Source organism: Cyprinus carpio, chromosome A4 (assembly GCF_018340385.1).
Source record: "Cyprinus carpio isolate SPL01 chromosome A4, ASM1834038v1, whole genome shotgun sequence".
Lineage (NCBI taxonomy): Eukaryota > Metazoa > Chordata > Actinopteri > Cypriniformes > Cyprinidae > Cyprinus > Cyprinus carpio.
Window position 1 is genome coordinate 14881640 of NC_056575.1, and position 22463 is coordinate 14904102.

The 22463-nt window shown below is 35.6% G+C and overlaps 1 protein-coding gene across 1 annotated transcript in view; it reads right to left on the bottom strand.

Moving 5' to 3' along the window:
- Positions 1 to 22170, bottom strand: part of ppfia2 (PTPRF interacting protein alpha 2) — a 169341-nt gene extending 147171 nt beyond the window's left edge. The window contains exons 1-3 of the mRNA XM_042742459.1: positions 22138 to 22170; positions 21689 to 21806; positions 18461 to 18660 (exon numbers count right to left, since the gene is read on the bottom strand). The gene's annotated coding sequence lies outside the window, so the exon portion shown is untranslated. The remainder of the gene's footprint in view (positions 1 to 18460; positions 18661 to 21688; positions 21807 to 22137) is intronic.
- Between the last annotated feature and the right edge of the window lie 293 nt (positions 22171 to 22463).

A 22463-nucleotide genomic window follows, 5' to 3' on the forward strand; every position in this document is an offset into this window, starting at 1 on the left:
GCAAGGTAACCCCATTCGTCTTTGTAAATATTAATATTTATGCTATTTATTTCTGGATTTATACTATTGTAATTTAATCACTTCCACATTTATTTGATAATATGATTTTTTTTATAAAATAAAAATAAAACTGATGCCAAAATAACAACATGAAATAGTTATATTAAAAAACGTATATAAATCTTATGTAAAACATAAGTTTAAAAGTTTAAATACAAAGGTTTGGGTTAAGTAATATATTTCAATAATATAATTCAAGTTTTTATTGTTTTCATCCAGTACATGAAAATATCATATAAGGCCACATATAAGGCTACATATAAGGCCAGAATATATACAGTGGCTGCAATTAACAAAAATAAATGAAATACTAAATAAGGAAAAAAGGACAGAAAAAAGGAAGAAACTAAATAAGGGTAAGGGGAAAAAATTACATGATCTTGCATCCAAGTAGTGCAAAAAATAAGGAATCAAAGTTAATGTGTCACATGGAAAGACAATGTCACATAAGACCAGAAATCTTCCCAGACAGGGATACTCGCAGGGACACATGCGCTCTTCTTATTATGTAGTTTGTAAAGCAAACGTTCATACACTCTGGGGTTTTGGGAGTTTTCCAGTGCTTCAAAATGACTCACAGAGACCCCCACCATGATCTCTGCAAACTCTCCATTTGAAATATTTGGCATCTGCTCCCTGTCTCCCAACAGACACAGTTTTGGTGATAATGGTATTGTTGTTCCAAGCCATTTGCTCAAAATATTAAAAATTTGGTGGCATAAAGGCTGAATAAGTGGACACACCCAGATACAGTGATTAAAAGTATACCTCTGTTCTTTTGACATTTACAACAAACATTATTATTTGTCAGACCCATTCTATTAAGTCTAGGAGGTGTCAGATAGATCCTGTGTATGATTTTGTACTAAATTGCCCTCTGGCTTCTCTTACATATTTACCTGTATCTGATAAGATTCTTTTCCGCTCTTTGTCTCCGATTACAGCCCTAATGTCCTTTTCCCATATTGTCTTTAAATTTTAGCAGTCATTGCTGAGCACATGGTTGGTCGTCCTGTAGATTACAGAGGCTTTTTGTTGGGAATGAGGCAGTTAAGAAGCCCAAGATATGGTTTCCATCCTTGTACTGGATTTTTGTAGAAACACAATTTCTAAAAGTAAGACTTTTTTTTAAAGAAATTAATACTTTTATTCAAGTAAGGACACATTAAATTGCAAAAGTGACAATTAGATATTTCAAGACATTTATAATGTTACAAAAGTCTTGTGTTTCTAATAAATGCTGTTCCTTTCTGTTCAGTCCTGAAAAAGACATACACACACACACACACACACACCAATTAATCTGATTAAGAAATTATTATTTTTTAATTTAAATTACTTTAGTATTTTATGAAATATGTTAGGTTTGTAATCACATAGAAACAGAGAATTCCATTCGATAGATTTTTTACAGTAAATGCACTATATTACATGATTACAATACAATGCAATTATTGTAATTACTGTAAAACTAAAAAAGCTATGTTATTTTAATTTTTATATTAGGTAAGGTATTTGATTTGTATTGTAGTGTAGTAACAGGAGCTTAGTCTGCTGTTAGTGCAAAAACAATTTGTAAAAAATACGGTGACGTACAGTAGTTAACCTAACAATTTTCCAAACAAGCTTAATGGAAGCTAGTGCAGGAGAGATAAACTGCTGTGATGTAATTGCATGAGGTGCTCTGAGAAGAAGCTACTCTGCTCTCCAACTCAAATTTCATTGATAAATCCAAGATGTCTTTATTGAGCTGCTCAAGACCACAGGACAGACAGGTCCATTCATCTCCTTTTGACACGGCACATTATGGTATCTCTGCAATCTACTCAAGCTGCTCCGCTCCCCTGTGTCTAGTTGTCCTTCATATCAGACAGCACAGAGGAGGAGTAGTTCTGGGAAATATCCATTCACTTCATAGCCTCGGTCTAATAGCTAGTACACATTTTTTGACCAGTGTAAAAAAAATGCCTATTTAGAGGCAATATTTACCACCTGGAATTGATTTAAGGGGTTTTTTACATTTATGAAAGTGCATTTTCAGGGGTTAAATTAGGCTGAACAGCATTCCAGCACCTTGGACTAATATGTGATAAACAGGCTGAATTATTACTCTGCGCAAACTGATATATATATACATATAATAATAATGCATGTTTAATTCTGGTTTTCATCATTTGCCAATCATAAATCTTCTACACATCATTATCTGTCCTTCCTCTTCAATGGCTATCAATACACGTAGCAACAAGACCAAAAAAAGGCATTTCAAGTGTGCAAACACACTAAAACTATGCCTTAATATTAAATATGGTGCTTACACACACACACACTACTTCTGACACACACAGATTAGCTCAGAATACCTCCGTCTAGCCTGCTCTAGTCAGGTATCCTTAGAGACTCACAGTTTGGCAGCAGAGAAGGAAGTCTGGCCAAAAGAGCACCGGACTGGAGAGTCCGCTCAAGGAGAAAAGGGAGAGAGAGATAGAGCACGATACAGAGAAGTTTCACTTTAATGGAAGTCGTGAGCTTCCTCTAAAGGTCTCTTAATGCCTCCTACATGTGACAGCTGATTTATCACTCCTTATGAGAGTTTGATGGTGGCAGTGTCACAAGGGCTGAGACCTCAATATCAATAAGAATGAGTCATCCTTTCAAAATCTCTGCCACTTTGCTCTGAACAGGAATTGATTTGGTGGGATATATGTCCTTAGATTGATCCTCAAGCTTTTCATATGTTAAACAGTTCTTAAAGGGACAATTCATCTAAAGTGTAACACTCTCTTATTATTGACTCACCCTCATGTCATTGCCGTCTTTCTTTAATCCGCACCTTCAACAATCAGCATAAACAAATCATAAACACAGCCTGTTTGATTTGTACTTTTCAGAAGCTGTTTTAATCTGTTATCCATGGAAAATCTTCCCCATCTTCCACAGCTCTCAAATCTCATTTGTGCATGCGTTTAATTTAAATATAGTAGATGCATTGCATCAGCTTTTAGTTTATTTGTTTAATTTAAATATAGTACAACAAGATTGCCTCAACTCTCCCCATAATGAAATTAAGAATCCATTCACAAATGACCGTGAATTGATGTCAATTTGCCTTATAAAAATGTGTGTGTGTGCCATAGCAGGCAGCATTTTAATAGATGTTTGCTTCCCATTTTATAGACAAAATAATAAGGATAAATGTGGAAAAAAGGGAGTCTAGAAAAGCATTGAAAAGGTAGCCAAAGGATTGATGTTAACTTCCCATCCCTTGAATTGGCCGAAGTATTCCCAACTGCTCAGGCCCTATTCAACCTCAGCATCAAAGGTTCTCTGGCATTGGTTTGGCAATCCATGGAGAATTCCAATGGGATTAATAATTCAGAAATCATTCGGGTGAGAGCACAGTAAGGTCCTGTGAGATTTGACAAAAAGATCACACACAACGGAGGAGGAGTAAGCATGAGTCTCCAGTGAGATAGGAGAGAAAACCAAGTGTTGGCTAGGAAATGGAGGAGGAAGGGGATAATCTCATCACAAGATACGGTATGAATGTCCAAAGGGACCAGTGAGAGTGTATCACTTGGAGCGGAGATAGATTAGGTCACTCCAAGGAGCACATGATGGCTTTTCCTGCTATCATTTTGGACAAAAAAGAAAGGAATGAAGATCTTTAAGAAGGTTTAAAAGTGGATAATACAGATAAAAATGTCTCAGTGTGAAGAAACAAAGACAAATTGGCATAAACAATCTTCCAAGTCGGTAAAAAAATGATGCTTTGATGTAATAAACCATGGCTAGATGAAGGGATACACCGATGGACGAAAGCAAGATTAATAGTCGGTAAAAAAAATGTAATTTGAATAAATGGCTGTTAATGAATCTATTAAGACCAATACAAACATTCACATGTCATCAATGAGACCATTTTTATTCCTTTTTTGTTTACAGAAAAGGGTTCAATTATTTATTTAACTGGCTGCTTTTTCCCATAAGACCTTCGTTCATCTTCAGAACTGAAATTAAGATATTTTGGATGAAATCGGAGAGCTATCTGACCCTCCTTAGACAGCAACGCAACTGAAATGTTCCCAGGTCCAGAAACGTAGTAAATACATCGGTAAAACAGTCCATGTGAAATTAGTGGCTCAACTTCAGTTTTGCGATGCTACGAGAATACTTTTTTTGCGCAAAGAAAACAAAAATAACAATTTACTCAACCATTCTTCTCCCCCAAGTTACTTCTTCCGCCATTTTGGAGAGTACCCAAGAACCTTTTTGATGTAATCAGCGTTGTTGACGTTCGGGGGAAAGCATGTATATGCATTGTAATAATCTCTTAAATGGCGGAAGACGTAACTCATGTAAATCATGTTATTATTGTTTTCTTTGTGCAAAAAAAAGTATTCTCATAGCATCGCAAAACTGAAGTTGAGACACTGATGTCACATGGAGTGTTTTATCGTTGTATTTACTACGTTTCTGGACCTAGGAACATTTCAGTTGCGTTGCTGTCCATAGAGGGTAAGATAGCTCTCTGATTTCATCAAAAATATCTTCATTGTGTTCCGAAGATGAACGAAGGTCTTACGGATTTGGAATGACATGAGGGTGAGTAATTAATGGCAATTTTCATTTTGGGATGAACTAACCCTTTAAGCATGTGCATATTAAGCAACCCATTCATCCTGTTTGCTGTTTTTTATGCAATGGTCTGAACAGACAAATCACATGCAAAAACTGGACTACATTTTCGTGCTGAACATTTATGTTTGTGTGAACAGACCTTAAGTACAAACTGGTGTACAAGTCAAGTTGTCAGGCTAATCACAACCTGTATGCTAAGTTAGTATGCAAGCTACCTAATCAGACATTACTGGTCATTATAATGTAGTTCAAACAACACTTATAACATGATTTTGTAGGAATTGTAATCAGGGTACTCAGTACAAGTTCTTTTAATCAATGTTATCACTTGGGGTCCTAATGTAGACCCAATTTCAAAGGAAGAAACAGATTTCTCTCGAAACCGGATTAGGCTCTATGTAGATTGAAGAAGTTGAGAATTTTAGCTAATGCTAATAATGAGCATAGTCCCTGAGGTTTTGATTGTTGTTGTTGTTATTTTTAGCTAATGATAATTATGTGAATGTTACTTGATGAGCTAGGATTAGGATGTGTTCATGTAGAGGTGCCAACTGTTTGCAAATGCGTGACTGGTCTGACAACAACTGTTATGGCTACTGAAAGTGATATCTAATCTATATAAATATTACACTGCGCTCAAAAGTGGAAATGACAAATGAATCAAAATAGAGGTCCACTCTGCTGCTCTCAATTACAAATGGTGCAGTGATTGTATCAGAGGTTAATACCATTGTGCTTTTATATACACCTTAGTGCACAATGACTATCATTCTCAGATACTATGAATTAAACCAAATATTTATCTTATAATCCAAGGTATCTCATATCATATTTTTATTACATGGTGATATGATAATATAGTATATTTGTAGTCATTTACCAAGGTAACACTTAAAAAAAGTAGCATAGTGGTACTATGTTATCACACAGTGGTATCACAGACTACTGAAATCCATGTATTTAAACAGGACGAAGGTACTTCCAAAAGTACTACAGGACTACTGCAGTAAATGTCCAAATTACTACAGTAGTACATTTTGGTACTGCTGTGTAGGTGAATTATTTTGAAGTTATGTGCTTCAAATAATAAAATGGTATTACAGTGGAACATCATTTAATGATTTTTACTATGGTATTACCATGCCACCATGGTGCCATGTTACATTTTGGTACTTATTTGTAGGTGAATAAGTTGAAGAATATTAGCTGAATTACATTTATAAAAAGTACTATGGTATTACCAAGGTACTACAAATAATACCATGGTTTTACTAAAAACATTGATATTAAAACCCAAAACACTTCAAAGTATACCATGGTATTACCATGCCACATCTACTCAAAATACAGCGTACAAGGTAACAACATATTTGTATTATTTATACCACAGTATTACCATACACTGTGTCAAAAAACATAGAAATCACATGGTATTTTTTAAAGTGTAATTACATATAGGTACTTATTGGTAAGAATACAATATAAAAACACAGTATTACCATGGTATGTCTCATTATATTATTGTAATAATTACATAGAGTGTTTTTTCAGACTGTAATCATCCAAGGTTTCAAAGAATTTCAAAGAATGTTGTGGTATTACCATGATACATGTCTATGGTATCCACCTTATTTTTCCCGTAAGAGTGGGTGGCCATTTGTAAATTTAATGTGTCTGGCTTCCGTTGTCATCCACTTCCAGCTATTTTTAGCTGTACAAAACAGCTTGTTTTGCTGCTTGATATTGCAAACTTGTGTGTTTTACCACATTATTTTAATGGATTAACTTAATTATGAACACACTGGTTTGTAGTGCAAACAGTTTTACCGTTTACTGCACTTGTTATTTCCCTATAGCGGCTAATGAACCGGAAGTCTTGCACATTCACAGAAAACGGCTCACTTCCTCGTTAAAAAATAAGGTGGATACCATGCTACTTTTTGATACTTTATCCTTCCACAAACCAAATCCCAAATGATTTGTAGTATCTGCAAAATACAGCTCACTCGACCATCATCTCTCTCTCTCATAGCTGGAAGGGGATCTAGCCTAGATTTCTACCAAGGTCTTCCCTTCACCATCAATGATGACTCACCAGTCTTGTTTTTGCCTCCGTTCAGCTCACAGATACAGCTCTATGGTATCGCACAGCTGGGTGTGCTGAAATTGACATACTGCAACCATGACAACACATCTTTTCAAGGAAAGCCTCCAAGGACACAAGTGTTAAAAAAGGAATAAAACAAAGTTATGGCTGTAATATAGATCTGTGTAATCTATGTACCGTTATAATTAGTTAACGCTCACACGTGTTGTAACGTAACATTTTGAGCCACTAAGCTGATGGATTAGGTTTTGCAAAGGAGGAAAAGTTTTTATGTGGCTACGTTACACATGGTTCCCATCCTTTGCTTGTAACTCATCTTATGCCCTCTGTTAGAACAGTTTTGACCAGGCAGAGAAAAACAACACCACTAATCATTTGGGCCCACCGGCAAGCCCATTCAGATGAAAAATACAATTACAGAAAGAGAGGACAGCATTCACATGCACCCAGGACAGTCTCAGGCTAACGTTCACACATTAAACTAGAGCCAGAGGGCTAAACACAGTTCAGGATACACCGCACAGTGATGTAGGGCCAAAATTTGTGAATGTCCGGTGAGAGCGGTTACAGAAATGGTCTTGCAGTGTAAGTGTAAGCCAAACTTGCAAAGTAAGGACTACAAAAGGAACTTAATTACATTAAAAACATAGTTACAAAATCTAATAGATAATGTCAACTGCAAATTCCCAAAGGAGGGAATCACATTTAGCTAAATGTTCGGTGTAAAATACACACCTGCAATAATAAAATCTAAAAATATATGTGTATGTGAATTGCTCATATTCTACACCGCTTGGTGGAAGAAATGTTTGTTCACATTTTGTTTCAGATCAGTAAACATAACTATTGAGGTTTTATCAGTACAGTTGGTGGTGTTTTATTACATTATCGTTTCCACTGTTTAATATATGCAATAAGCCACCCAACTACAGCAAATTTACCACAGTTACAGTGGTTTTAGGATCACTATAATTTATAATTAAATGCATTTTAAATGACTGTAACACACAGCCTATTATGAGTCATCGCATTAATGCTTTTATAGTGCTAAACACTTCTGGATATTCCAAATTTCTTACTTATGATTCCCTAAAAACAGATCCGTCAAATTTGACTGCCTGTTTCTAACTGCGAAATAACAGTAATTGAAACAAACAATCAATAATTGATCAATGATACTGTTACACTTCAGCACCAAAAAAAGTGGTACAACAACAAGAACAAGAAGATCTGGTCTCCTGTAGGAGCTAATTTGGTTGCATAAATATATCTTTCGCTGGAGTGTACTCGAGACTCAAGCATCTGGCCATTATAAAAACATTTAAGCTAATGATCCCAACATATTAAGCAGATTCTACACTGAAGCCCCTCACGGGTCCACAGCCACGAGCCGTCTCTGAGAATAGGTGCAGTGGCTAATCTCTGCCCATGTGCTCCTTACACATTCTCTCTGTCTAAAGCACCCTCGGCCTCCTGTTGTGCAGCCTCATGAATCATTCATCAATACTACAGAAAAGAAAGGAGAGTCTTTCAACGGGAAAATCAATGCTGGTGTCAGGGGGAAGCCCTGGCTCTCTGTCTGGACCACAGAGGCAGACGTTACGCTCTCGAATGACGCTACAGTCAGCTCTTCACTGATAGAACATCAAAGACACACAATTAGAAGTACATGGGAGATATAAACCTTTATGTCACACATTATGACACTTGGAAACTAAAGAGGACATTTTTAATTGGACCCCATGCTGTGGATATATGTATGTAGACCACGCTGACTGTGTCGTGCTGGACAAGACTGTGTTTTCTAATATCGTCAGATGTCTCGACTCACACTGGTCCTGCATTCTCTCAGAAGTCTAAATCAAAGCTCAGCACTGGATAACTGGATAAAAGACATTCCTCAATACATTTTACATTTAATCTTTTAACAGAATAAAAATCAATCAAAAAGCAATAAATTTTTGCTACCGCTGTTGGGTAAAATAGTCAGCACAATAAAAACACAATAGAATACATTTGAATAATATAAGAATATATATAAAACAACAACTACAACAACTATTATTATTATTATTATGGAGTATTTATTGTTGCAATTTTATACTAAAACAACAATAATTATTAATGTTATTATTATTTTTGGTGTTGTATTATAGCATATTATACATGTTGTTTTCACAATATTACAAAATTTGGGGGGTTTTTTTACATTTGGATATGATTTTTTAGATTTGCTTCTAATACATTTTAAATGCAGGTGTTTTCAATTGTTAACATTTTGCAAGATGCCTTTATTGTATGTATTTTTATTTTTTTTTTAGTTATTCTTCTCAAATTTTAGTCAATAAAATCATCTTGTGACAAAACACCTGCTCTTTTTCCTATGCAGCAATGGTAGAAATGTTCAATAGCTTTTTTTAGTCAATACCTTCATACAGAGACTGACAGTCAAAAATAAACCCACCCAAGAACATTCACCAGAGTAAAACTCTCCCCTGCACCATATACTGTAAACAATCCTTGGTCTTGTTTAAAAGTATAAAGAAGATTGGCATCTACTTTCACAAAAAGGCAAACATCGGGCAAATGCCCCTTCATCCATTTCAGCTTTATTTCCACGTTAACCCTCTTGATAAGTTTGAGCTTGCTTACAAGAGCTGTCACTCACACAGTGCAAGATCGATGGGGAACGTGGAGCCTTTGTTGCCGTCTGTCAAAGCAGTCACACTGAGATCTCTGTCACAGGGACTGCATCACATATGCCACGCTCAAATCACACAGGACCACCTCATCTTATCATCACACACTGTTTCAGCCTTACAATCAAACCTCAACACAAAAAAATCTGACAGCAATATTCTGACACAGAGTTTATTTTAGTATATTAACAGGATTATGGCTATACAAATATAAGTGATTGCCACTTTTATTCAGTTTTTGCTGCTTAATTCGAATTATTCAGCTTTGCAGCTTGCTGGTAGGCTATATGAATTACATGAGGTATTTATCTGCTATGAAATATAATCCATTTCATGACAGAATTTGAAAGAGATTAGTTTATGAGAGCTTCAGATGAAATTGCTGTCTGGAGGTTATCAAGAAATCTAAAAACATTAGTCAGATTGCTTCTTTCAAAGCATCTCAGGAAGGTTCAAATATTGCCTGAATGTGATATTAAAAGGCCATTCAGCAATTATATTTAGTGGCATTTGCTTTTACTAGTGCTCATACTTTTGGTTAGGGGTTTTTAGAAACTAAAACTACTTTTCTGAAGCAATTTGTTTATGATTTTTGCCTGGTGAAAATAAAACAAGTTAAAAACTAAATACTATTATTTTTATAATTGTCAACTGTCATTTATTCACTACAGTTCAAACGTTTGAGGTCAGTATTGTTTATTTTTTCATTCATTTATTTATTATCGAAGGAAACCAATATTTTTATTAAGCAAGGATGCATTAAATTATTCAAAAATGTCAGTAAAGCCATTTATACTGTTATAGATTCTATTACAAATAAATACTGTTCTTTTGCTCTTTCTATTCATCAAAGAATCCTGAAAATATATATCATAGTTTAACAAAAATAATACTCAGCACAGCTGTTTTCACACCTGATTTCTGAAGGAGCATGGGACACTGAAGACTGGAGTAATGAATGCACAATACATTTTAAAATATATTAAAATAGAAAATGCTAATAATATTTTACAATATTACTGTTTTTCATTAAATAAATGCAACCTTGGTGAGCATAAGACTCACCAAGTCTTAAAATCATACCAACCCCAAACTTTGTACCAATTGTCTACATTTTGAAAGTCAACAAATAAGTCTATAGTTCACAAGCATGGCAAAAAAAATAAAAAATAAAATAATTAAAATACAAAAAGCAAACAAATCCTGCTATACTTCAGTCTGAATATAGCCTGCTCAGTTGCCTTTCAAGTTCTTCATTGGTCACTATAGAACCCCAAATAACAAAATCAATATCAATTTCTGTCAGAAGGCCTCAAAAGTCTTGGTATATTATAAAGATTCTGTCACCACTTGCCATTTGAGTACTGCTAAAACCTTAACAAGGTTACTTCCTGTTAAAGCTCAGGTGAAACATGAAGCTTGTTTTAAATTACACCATATAAAGTGTATCAGCTGAAACACTTTCTGCTATGACACACTGCTTTGAACCTCTTAAATAAGACCAATGGAAGGCACCACTTCATTATATAGGCTATGAAGTTGTATACCGATAATGAAAACACATCAGCATTTGCATTTCTGTAAATGCTTTCAGAATCTGTTCCTGACCACCTGACCTAGAAGATTTATTTATAAAAAGCTAAGATGTTGTAGAAACTCATTCATTTACAGTGCTCTGTCCAAACTCCCACACACACACACACACACACTGCCACCATGGAGACTGCTTCATGCAGACCGTCTTCACTCTCTCTCTCTTGAGCAGATAATTTCACTCACATCCGCCTCTGCAAGTTCAGATTCTGTACAGTAAGTGTGTTACACCTGAGATGGAGAAACGTCTTATAGAGAAAACCACACAACATCAATCACAAGGGACAAATATGCACTAAATCTAGTCTTAAAGCATAGTGGAAAAACGGATTTTCATGTTGAAACACTGAACAACAGAAATCTATTTTTCCATAGCTTTAAATGAATATGACTCCTTCAAAGCATAAAACAAAACCATCTCTAGACTGAGTACTTCAAGAAATGAACACCACAAACTAATGTTAATTTTGCTAATGCTAATTTTTTTACTTTTTCTATGTCATTGGTTGTGCCGTGTTAGTTGGTGTGGTCTTTCCTCTCCCAATATAGCATATATTTGAAAAAAAAAAAAAACAGAGAAAGAAGAGAAGATGGGACCAGTCTGATGGATTGGAGGTATATGCAGTCAGTTTCCACTGAGGCTGTGCGTTGTGAAATAGCAACAGAACTGTAGATCTATGGAAGAATGAGGCTCAGAATAGCTTTCTGCAGAGGGTACACACCCTCTACTCTTTCTGCACTGCACCACCTGTTGTTTACCGCTAGCTGATGACAGGTGAAAACAGTAACCGGCATCCACCCACCAGCTCAACACCTGCACACCTCACCACCTAATCAGAATCAGAACAACATCATCTAATGCACCTGCAATAACATTTAATTCATTTTTAATTATTTTTGATAGCTAGAACAATAGATAGAGAAATTAAGACGCCTCACCAGCCTGTCTTAAAACCTTGTGCTAACAGCTGGCTTCCATCTTCTCACAGATCTTTAACAGATCACTGGAGCTGTGTTAAGTTCCTTCCTGCTTCAAACACTCCACCATCATCATCAAAAAAAAAAAAAAAATCACAGGACTTAACAACCAAAGACCTGCACTCCTCCAGACCAAACTAACTCACCTCTCTGTCCCTAACTCTTTTTGTTAGATAATTTTCAGGCAACAGCTAGTGACACTGGAAAAATTCATGTCCAACACCCACACAGCTCTGGCACCTCCCAGGGATATGTGCTCTCCACACTGCTCTTCTCCCTGTACACCAACGGCTGCACTGCAAAAGACCCCTCTGTCAGGCTCCTGAAGTCTGTAGATGACACCACAGTCATTGACCTCGTCCAGGATGGTGACGAGTCTGCATATAGAACAGAGGTTGAGCAACTAGCTGCCTTATGCAGTCTGGAGCTGAACATGGTCAAAACAGTGGAGATGATAGAGAAACCCCCCCAGCACTCCCTCCACTCCTGGGGCAGCAGTGGAGTCATCCAGCTTCCTGGGCGCTACCATCTGTCAGGACTTGAAGTGGGAGTTACACATACACTCCACTGTGAAATAAATCCAGCAGGAGTTGAACTTCCTTCGCCAACTGAAGAAGTTCAACCTGCCACAGATGCTGCAGTCATGGAGTCTGTCCTCTACACTAAATGTCTGGTTTGGCTCAGCTACCAATTCAGACCTCAGAAGACTACAGCAGATAGTCATGACTGCTGAGAGCAGTGTTGTCTTTAGCTGACGCGGGGCCCGGTGCGAGTTAGGGAGTAGTGTGTCTCCCCTTAGTTCTTAGGTGTGGATGTTGAGACCTCGGTATAGTTCAGTTGCCAATCACGTTTTGTGGGTTTTGTGGTTTTGTTCGCCACTGGGGCTCATGTTGTTGCACCCACCTAAGGCTGGCCCTGGCTGAGAGAATCATTGGTACACCACTTCCTACACTCCAACAACTGTATTCATCCAGAGTGAGGAAAAGGGCTGGAAAAAAAAATCACACTGGACCCCTTACATGCAGGCCACTTCCTCTTTGAACTGTTGCGGCACTGCAGAGCACCGAGCACCAGAACAGCCAGGCTCAAGAAATGTTTATTTTAATGATCTACTTTATGAACAGTTAAATGCCCCACTGTCCATTGTGCAATACCAAATAACTCTATTTATACTTTTATTTATTTAGAATAGTATACCTCTTAATCACATTCCCTTGTTTAACTGTACATAGCATATCTGTACATATATTGTCCATGCACTGACGTCATTCAGGGTAATGCTCCACCCCCTTTGACATGGCTCTCAGGCGAACGACAGGAGGGTGACACACAAAACACACGTAGACATGACTCTCCAATGCTGAGGCAGCAGAACATTAAACCGGGCAGGGAAAACGTGTTGCTAGGCAACAAATGCTGAACAAAGCTAACCGACTCAACATAAAGGATAGTGTCCGTGAGTGCTATAGGGCACCGCTGCACAGCAAACTATCAGTCTAGACCATGAAAAAAGACCATTAAACAAGCTGTATATAGGGTGAGCTCTGATTTACTATGAAAAAACTACATTTTCCACTAAATCATGAAAGTATTTGATCTGTCGCAAGGTATTGTTAGCATTTTTAATCGTTATTCACTAAGCGCATTTGTCTTTGTCAGGCCAAGGCGAAAGCTTGGAGCCCCATCAATTGTGCAATCGATTTACAGTAATCCACCTGAGCTGTACAGGGACCCTCTGAGCTCAGAGTACCTTCAGCTCTGGAGCGGGGCCAGATCCAGGCAAACAGCGAATGGGAAAGTCCTCCCAATCCCATTCATCACCGATCTGTCACGTAATTTCTGTGTGAATACAGACAAAGGTCTGTTTCTAGTCAGAATGAAGGAGAGCGTAAGTGAGTTATCAGTCTACATATAAATAAAATGTCTTGATATGGTTTCTCAAAGTCTTAGTAATATCTCACACAACAAACCTCTACTGTAACTGCATTACTATACGCATTTTATTTTACAAATCAAAGGAACGATCTGAAATGAATGCCATGGATGCTGTTAAAAGAGCTTGTTTTTAAGCTGGAACAGTTTCATACAAATTGCAGTTATTTGTAAAACTTACAAAACACCAAACTGTTTCGAAACCTTTTCAAGCCTTCATGTATGTTTGATACTTTAGAACTGCGTTTGAAAAGTATGAAATTCATAGAATCCATCATAGAAATATTGGTTTGGATTATCATAGTTTTAAGAGTTCATTATGAACATGATAATCTAAACAGAGTGAAATAATCATAAAACATTTTAATTTTTATTGTTAAATAGTTCAAACTTACTACCAAATCCCGCAAAATTTAAGATTTTTTATTTAAGATAGGCTAAGAATTTGCTTTAGCAAGACAAATACTAAAAAAAAAATGAATAAAAAATCTCATTCCCACAAGCAAAATAATGTTAAGCACAATACATCTTTTGAGTTTGGTGGTTGTGGAGAAATCTTTTATTAATTATCAATCAACTAATCATCCTGTGATGCATGTATGTCCACTCTGGGACACCGTTTAATAAAATAGTGTGAAAAGTGTTTTGAGAGTATAACAATCCACTAGTCTAAAGGCTGAAGTGCCCACAGTTGAAGAAACATCCATTAACAGAATCCAAATAGTGTTCAGAGAATATTAATCCCTGCAAAAACAGAGTCACCCTGCTCATTCTAGAAGAAAACATGCATATCTCTGCTCTTTGGAAATAGCCATCTGTGTGAGGGAGTTTCTCAAACACTGCAGTATGACAAACAATATCGAAGTGAAGCTTGCACAGGATCACTCATGTACAGTACAATGATAAGATGTTTTACGAAGGCATCAAGGTGATGTGATAACTTAATTATATACAGCAGAGGTGATCAACACTGGCAGTATGTTATTGATGACAGCCTTACTATAGGATCTGAGCAATATGTAATTTTTTTGTGTTGTCAAGAAAAGGGATTCAAACTGAAGGACAGCAAGCTGTGCTAGGGAGTGGATATATGTGTGTATGAAAGGATGTTCATTTAAACAAAGATGTTTTATGCAGAAATACTGTCTGAAACATCTACCATCTGACATTACCATCTGACCCTCGGCATCTGTGCAGTGGTGTGAGAATTTATGTTGACCTGCCAGTGACCCCAGAAGTGGGCACTGAAGCCCAGGGCAAAGCACTCAGCCTGGCATTTTCCTGCACACTTATGTGGCAGCCACCCTACTGTACATCTGCAAATTCAGACCCTCCAGGTGATGTTCTCCCTGCTAGGCAGGAGTGGCAAGGCTTATATAAGTGGCCTATTCTGAACGTACAGAACAAGTGTCACCTCAAGGTAAGTGCATGCAGCAGCACATGACAACACGTGCTGATTGAGTGATTATGAAACATGTCACAAAGTGCAAGTGTAAGCTGAATGTGTGGAATTCATATCACAGCATTCTGACTAAGAAACATTGCCCAGTGAGAACTGATTTACAAGTAAATCAGAGCATGATTTTTGTCTAAAATGTAATTACTTACTACAATATACAGTACAATTATATTACTTAGTCTTTTTGATATTATGCATTTTTCTATTAAGCCCTTCACTTGTGAAATGGGTTACAATGTCCAGAAAGTTGCTTAATACAGAATAAGCCAGTGGTTCTCAACTAGGGGGCCTTAGCGAATTTTCAAAGGGGCCCTCAAGATTACCTAAAAAGATTTAAAATAAGACAAAACAAGCATTAAAATAAGCCAAAACAAATTAAAATCAAACTATTTCTTATTTCAATTTAACCCAATTAAAAAAAAACACCACGGTACATGAATATGAAAAAAACCTGGATACATTTAAAAAATGTGATTTCTATAACTAAAAAGTAATGTAATGAAATCTTATATATTTTTATATATTTTTTTTTCTTGATCAATGCCAAGCTCTGGATATTTTAAAAATATCAAGATATTTAAAAAAACAACTTATCTTTAATCCTTTTTTTTTTTCGTAAATTGCAAACAACAAGGTCTGAATATTTTTGTGGATGATGGAGTCAAAATGGTTGAAAACCACTGGAACAGGCAATGACTGGTTATATTTCTGAAAGACACTGATATTCCTAACACATTCTATTTAAGATTATTACACCTCTGGCTTTTAAAGTATTACATACAAACTGCATTCAAACCATTCTGTAGATACTAACGTGTACTATTTTTAATGTAATAAAAAAGGATTAAAGTAATATATCAAATCTACTTTCTTACATAGATTTTAATGTTCAGCATAACCAACAGCAATGGCGTCATTTGTATTTGCATACTGAATTGCATTTAGTCTTCTTCTATACAGCTAACAGCATAATTGTGATTGGTCTTGTTTTCCTTGCATACATCATAATTGCTTATACCCAATACATGTGTTAAAGACGTGCTGAATGTCATACAATCGGCAAAGTAGTCTGAACAGAAGTCTAAATCAAATCTTTCCTATATAAAATTATTATTTTTCTGCCTTGCAAGCACTTCTATTCCTTTGGGGAAATGCTAATCACAGTGTGTATAAACCTTATATCAGTTCTGCTATGAACCAGTGAACAGAGTCAAACTGTAACTCATTAAAATCAAACGACTAGACTACACACATTCCATTCATTATTCATCCACCTCCATATATTGCATACGTTTTAATCACTTCACCATGGCAACATATATTCAAACTGATGATTGGTGCACATGCCTCAGTAGCTTAATGATGGACATGAAGAATTAATCACAACAGTATTAGTCTTCACTATAATATGAGCTTCTCATATAAACATGCAGTGATGCATAATACCGATTCCCTGGTAGTTTGGGTAAGTGAATGTACATGTTGAAATCCACCTTCCAAGGTTAATTTGGCCGCTAAAAAGAGATCATTGGAAGCCATGTGTGAGTTAACAAGAGCAGCACATGAGCAACAGCACAGATGGGCCGCTTAAATGCTATTAGCAGACTGAATTGGAAAGCATTTCTGTCTTGGGTACATATGCATATTGTTTGCCATACTGATCCTCATTTAAACATTTTTTGATGTTTTCTTTATTGTATATGAGCCAACAGAATATATCAAGCAAGCATACAGTAGGCACTTTAAGTTACACACACTAAGTTAGACTATGTTTTGGCACTTTTTTTGATTGCCAAACTACACCAGTGGATACTTTTTAATTTTAAATGCAGAAGCAATTTTTTTTCTTTTATTTTTTGAGTATATAATATATGTTTTTTTTTTTTTAAAAAAAATTTTATTATTAATATTATATTATTTATTGTTGTTTGTTGTTGTTGTTGTGGGAGAAACTCACTAAATTGCACAATTACACAATTATTAAGTGTGAATTTCAATTTAAAAAAATGGTTTAAACTAGTGATTCTCAAACATAGGGCCTCAGCAAACTTCCAATGATGACTTAAAAGTATTTCAATGAATCCATTGTTTTTAATATATTTAGGTAAACCAATTCCAAATAAAAATTCTAAATCCTAAAAACGAAAATCAAGATCAAACTGAAATCAATAGCTTTTGTTTTGACTGAAGAACATACAGTTCTTGAAACTCCTGGAATCACAAAATGAATCGTGGTTTATTAATTTAATATATGATTTTAATATACGATTTAAATGGATTATCTTATCAGTGACTCCAAAAATATATATATTTTTAACCAGGTGGCTCAAGTCAAATGTAAGGAAAGCTCTTTCATCATTTGTTTGCAGATGCATGCTGGTTTGATATGCCACTTTCTTCACATAAAATACATATTTTTGAAAGTTAAACTGTTGGTTTGCCATCTCACCATGTATGCGAAAATCCTACAGCTGTCAAGTATTAGCTTCAGGTGCTCATTGTCCATATATTTTTTAATTGCAAAGAGAGGGCAGTGAGAGAGATAGTTTTATTACAAACAACCACAATCAAAGTACACGAGCCACCAAAACTGCCTTCAGCCAAACACACAAACACACACACAGCCATATAACCCACCATTACAGAGTAATCAACTTCCCCATGATGAAAAAAGTAATAGATTGCAGAATGTAGCCTGCAGTCGTAAGTGTGCGGTTTCTAATAATACAGTGATAGACTGGCCTTTAACAACACTCACGGCAGTCATGTGTTATGATATCATAATAAAAATGCCCCAGAAATATTCTTTTTTATTTTTTACAAGGAGCAGGTTATGAAGGGTGAAACTCTCCTCATATTTGGCTGCCATTTTACACTATATACTGTAAATAAGAAACCCATCCGGCACAAATGAGTGTGTGATAGATGTTCAGTATGGTACCTGGAAACCTGCATACTGGCAAAACAGAGGCTTTCGCATTTAGATTTCACCTGGGTTCAGGATGCTGCTCCGCTGATGCTTGCCGTTGCAATTTAGCTCCATGGAGACCAAAACCAAGAACAACGTCCCTCCTGAGTGTTAATGTTGCACATGATAGTGCATTAGGCTGAGGCACCGTCAGCTGTCTCTACAAGAAACCAGAGGCCTGGGGATGATAGCAGTCCTCTCTCTGAATCCTCTGGAGGGGGATCTGCAGGTTCAGAGCAGCAAGAGATGCAATGAATGAACAAGAAGTAAAGGGCATGACCTCACTCTTTTATTTTAGTTTTGGAGTCTGTAGCTCTGTTCCCAAATCTGAGCCGCCTGGTTGTCTGTTGCCTACATGAGAAGATACTCTCTAAGGGGCCATTCACACAGAACGTGTTTTTGTGTTTTAAAATGTAAAACACAGGGCAGTGAGAAAACTGTCTAGACAAACTTTTGACAAACAAAAAAAAATGTATGTCTGGCACATTTACATTGAAATACAATGGAAAAACAGTGCAGTGGAATGAAAAAAAAATACTAGACCTAAAAAAACGTTTTTTTAAAAGTTGAATTTTAGTTAACTCTTTATTAAGCACTGTGTCTTTAGAATACCATGGCCATGTGAGATGATGCAAAGAACTCGAACTCAACGTTTGTCTAACGCATGTTTACGTAGAAAAACAACGGAAAAGTGTAGTAGAGTGGATTGCAAAAAAAATGCTAGATGCATGGCGGTGGAGTAAAACTAGTTTTAAATTGAGCGGTACATTTTTATGATGCATAAGACTCTGCAAAAAATGAGAGGCGCGACATCTGTCTAGTGCACGTTAACACAGAGTAAACAAACATGAATGGCCCCTACATGTTTTTGCATTTAAAAACATGAGATGCATGGCAGTGAGATATAAAAAAAAGGCTATATAAGTTTTTTTAAAAAGTTGAACTTCTTTTAACTTGAGCACCACATTTTTAGTAGGCTACACCGTGTCATGCAAAACTGCAAAAGCAGCTTGTGTAACGGTCAAAAATATCTGTGCATGTTAACACAGAAGTACGACGAGAAAGTAGCACAGTAGAATGCATACAAGTGTTTGTATGGCGTATGGCAGTGAATACATACATAGTTGAATACATTTTGAATTAAGAGAAGCATTCGTGTGGTGTGTGATTTCATTTCAGTCCAGATGTTGCCTTGAAACAAAGCTGTCTAAGTAGCCGAAGGCAGTTCACTAGATTTTGGAACAGAGCTATTGTGTGCCTGTATATCTATATAAAATCGTGGCCTATGATACAAAAACCTTTGCCTCAAATTATATAGTTACCATCAATGCTACATTCAGATATCCAATAAGAGAACACATTCAAGTAGTGAGCGAGTGTGCAAGACAGCCACGGACTGTGTGTGTTTGTGTGTGCTGTGTGCATGCTGATCATTTCAGAACATGCTGTCTTGGGACTTAATTATTCCACACACACACACACACACACACAGCCACGTCACTCTCACTGAAGGAACCCTAACTGGGGGAATCAAAACACACAACAATGTACACAACTCCCCATGCTACATAGAGACCTCAGCTGACTGCCAAGGGCAATGTCACTGGAACAGCCCAGCAGATGTGCCTTTCAGATTTCGAGTGCTCGCAGGTCCCATGGCAGACTGGTTGCAGGTCATGCTCTGTTTGTTTTTGTTTTATCAAAGAAATTTGTGCATTATGTGTGAGAACAGAACTAAGCTCTCTTACATTCTGCTCATGTACAGCCAGGCAGAGATATTATAGTTAACTAAAAACCATAGAAAACGTGTATATGCATATATATATATATATATAAATATATATATACATATATATATATATATATTATATAATATATATATATATATATGTACACATATGTAAAAATATATATATGTACATATATATCAAATATTTATGTGTATATATAATATATATATATATATATATATATATATATGTATATATATATATATATATATATATATTTTTTTTTTTTTTTTTTTTTTTATCCTATATATTGCCAAAGTAACATTTTACCATTTAGTTTAATTTGATGTACTAAAATAACTAAAACTAAAAATTAATAAAAACTGCATAGATGTTAAAAAATACAACAAAATTACTACAACTTTCAAATTAAAATGAAAATTACAAAAAGAAAAAAATATTAACAACTATAATTAGTATGTCAGTTATATTAAACTAACACTGCTGCAAGGTTCAGTAAAAGACAGAAGATATTTTGTGTGTGTGCTATATGATTACACCTTTTATTTATTTATTGTATTGTATTGCACCTAAAATTAGTCTAGTGCAGGTGTTTTTGAACGTTTTAATGCCATGGACCCCAAAATATGACAATGGTTTTGTAAACACCCCCCTCCTAAAATATGAAGGCAACTATATATTCAGATATAAAAACCCATATACTGCATGAAATAAAATAAAATTAAAAATTAAATGAAAAAATTAAGTTACTATGAAAATAATTAAATATAGATAAAATATAGAAATAATGAAATACAATAAAATTAAAAATTAAATGAAAAAAATAAGTTATTATGAAAATAATTAAATATAGATAAAATATAGAAATACAAAATTAAGTAAATTATTGTCTAGAAAATATTGAATCACACACACACAAACAAATAGTGCAAAATACAATTAAAATTTAAATATAAATAAATTTAAAAATTTAAAAAGGCCATAAATAAAATGTAATATAAATACAAAATAAGAATACAAAATTAACTTATTATCTAGAAAATATTGACTTCGTATGAACCTGAGGAGAAACAATTAAAAAAAAAATAATAATAATAATTTCATTTATTTGTATAGATTTTTTTTTCCACAGTACTGTATACACACTTTCCAGAGCAGTTTTACACTTTGACAACGATGAAAGAAAATTTAAAAAATAAATAAATAAAAAAATTTGTCTTTTCCACAGACCCCCAAAAATCCCTTTGTACCTCCTTGAGGTCCCCAGACCATAATTTGAAAACCTGTGGTCTACTCCAAAAGGCTGACAAAATTCTAATACTTAATTCAACATAAACTTTTCACTTTTTCATTCAGGAAAATACACCAAAAATGACAACACTGACAACATGAAGACACACACGGTTCAAAACACTTCACTTCGCTGTAACGCCACACGATAGGCCTCCAAAACAAAACAGCAACAACAACTAGAGAATTATAAAATGTCTGAAGAGGTACCTAACATTAGGAGATAAGTGGGTCGTGCATGACCCCTTGGTCAACACACAGTCAGGAAAACCTCCATTTACAGGGCTTTGTCAGAGTGAAGTGTGTCATCTCAGCACAGCTAGCGCCACTAAATGGAAATGCAAAAACAATGATGTTTTTCAAACAAGTTTTTTCAAGCACGCCCCATACTGTCCTCCATCTGCCATGAGTCACACTAACAGTTTGTCCCTCAACACTAACAGTTCAGCCAAAAGTTGACATATTGGGCCGGGCACAACAAACAAACAAACAGTTTGGGGAAATCAACTTATAGTGGACTCTGCATTTAAAGCTGGGTCTGATAAAGCATTTCAACTTTAAATGGAGACAAACAGCTTTTTTTCGGGATGGAGGAACATTTTAAGATACATTTGTGAATTTATAATATATGTTTGCTGTATTTTTGTAATTCAACTCACCTGCCGTTTAGAAGTTTTTAATATGTTAAATGTAGGCCGCGGTTCTGTCGCCCTCTACTGGACTAAACGCGCCGTCAACACGAGTTGTTTTGTCGCAAAAAAAAAAAAAAAAAAAAAAAAAAAAAAAAAAAGGAACTGTCGTAAGGATTCTGCTTAGCGGCAGCTGTACACACATACACGTGTATCCAGAGGGTTCGTGAAGATATATGTAAGTTACACACTGCTAACATAAATACAGCTTAAATACTAAAGTCCGTAACTTATATTTTCAGTAACTACGCCCGTGAGCGGTGTTAGTACGTTATGTCTGTTAAAATAGAAAGCTA